The 2070-nt window shown below is 30.1% G+C and overlaps 1 pseudogene; it reads right to left on the bottom strand.

Annotated features, from left to right (window-relative positions):
• Nucleotides 1-503: 503 nt before the first annotated feature.
• Nucleotides 504-600, bottom strand: LOC122100511 (annotated as a pseudogene).
• Nucleotides 601-2070: the final 1470 nt, after the last annotated feature.

Raw genomic sequence — 2070 nt, 5'->3', positions numbered from 1 at the left:
TGATTTCTGCAGAGTTTGTGATTTTTATAATCAGAAATAATTTTAACTTATCTGTTGAAATGAGTAATACAGAAACTAAAGATATTTCTGTTGCTTGTCTGAAAAAGGATATTTTAAAGTAATCTGTATTCTGTTTGTATAATATCCATAATCTATTTCATTCTCTCCTAGATATAATACTTTTAATTCTACATTGTTTCATAATATATAGGTTCATTAATAAATGTGTCATTTCAGATAGCATTCGATATAGAAATAGTTTAAGATTCCTTTTTTTTCCCCTAGGTCCTTATAGTATTTTATTTCTTTGGGATAAATTGAAAATGTTATCTAATTTCAAAAATTTTGTAAAGGTTATGCTATATAAAGGCCTTTCTAAGGTGATGATTTAATACACTGATATCAAACTAACTTTCAATTCAATGAATTACATGTATCGTTACAACTGTATTTTTGTAATCAATTTTTAATAACTGTTTTTCATTTCTTGCATCTGAAGAATGAAAAATATGGAATACTACACAAATTTTCATATCATCCTTGTGCAAGTGCCGTGTTAAACTTTGTATTGCAATTAGGGTAGATGTGCTGTTGAAGCATGTAGTATCCTCTAAATTTAAGTAGTTAATGATGCAATCTTTATACAGGCATATATCCTTGGTTGACTATTTGTAACTAGGAAAACTTATTGTTCCTAAAAATGCGATTGATATTACTTCTCTAAAATTCTGTGTATATTGGAAAAAAACTTATATTGTTTGTTCTATTGCTCACATTTGCAAATTTTTTGTCAATGAGTATTTTAAGTCTTTTTCATTTTAGATTTCATCATACTTTGAAGAATTTAAAGCTAGGTCCAAAGGTGATGGCTTTTCAAGTACTTATTTATCAGCTGAGTTAGCTTTGTGGAGCTAAGGATTCAAAGTAAGCCTTGCTTAAGAGCTACTTCTAAACTTCTGCAGCTTAAAAATTCCTATATGAGATCTTATTGGCACAAATGTCTACCTGACCCTTTACCTGTCTTCCATTTAGGAACAGACGAACCAGAATATCTTACCCTGACAGCATAGATTTTCTTACTGGAACAAAACTAATCTTAATTACAAGGGATCATAGAGACAGGAACAGTTTAGATAGAAATGTTTAGACTAGAAGGTATTTTATCAAAATATAATTGGTTATTATACCTAATATTTCAAAAGTATCTAAAGCCAAGAAGGTGAAAAAATTGTTCATATGCATGATTAACTAATGTCCTGGCCAGTCTACCATCCAACCAGGCAGGAATTTACACTACTGCATTTCTATCACCAAATATTTTCAGAGTTACAAGAGAAGTCTATATGTCTCTCCTCGATATTAGGCCTTAAATTGTTAATGTTTTAATCAAAGTGTTTCCTCTTGCCACTGGGCTGTAAATCTTCAAATGGTAAAGCTTTAGGTCCAACTCTACCAAACACTGAGGTAGAGATAATGAAATAATACATTAAATACTTTAAATAATTTGATACTCTAAGCACAACAGAATATTGCAAAACGTGTGCCTTTTACTTATATATAGTTATACATTTTATATTTATATGTGCTGATATTTTAGTTCACACAGTGAAACTTACTAGAATTAATTGATAATTTGACAAATAATTAGGTATTTATTCCAATAAATGGAATTGGAATATAAATAATTAGGTTTAGAATACATATTAGAATATAAAAATATCAATGCAATATCTTTGGTATAAACTTGTGATACATTCTAATGTTCTTGGTCTTCTGAATTCACATTGCAAAAAAAAATAGTTTTCCTCTAATCTATAAGGGATTTTACGCTGCTACTCTGTTTATTGTTTTAACTCACTGGTCCCAAACTGATTTTCTCCATATTTCTGAAGCATTCCTAATGATTATACACAAATTTTGCTGATATGATGTCTACAAGGTATTATTCTTCTGCAGGACCCAAGGGTCCTAGGATCCCAGGTCCCAGTTATCCGCATCATCAGATAACAAGGGCAAGATTTCTCACCTAGGCCCATGCAACATGCCAACAGAAAGTAATTGAAAATCCAT

The sequence above is a fragment of the Dipodomys spectabilis genome, unplaced genomic scaffold (assembly GCF_019054845.1).
Source record: "Dipodomys spectabilis isolate Male_0828 unplaced genomic scaffold, ASM1905484v1 ptg000581l, whole genome shotgun sequence".
Taxonomy (NCBI): Eukaryota; Metazoa; Chordata; class Mammalia; order Rodentia; family Heteromyidae; genus Dipodomys; species Dipodomys spectabilis.
This window is presented reverse-complemented; position numbering and strand designations above follow the sequence as displayed.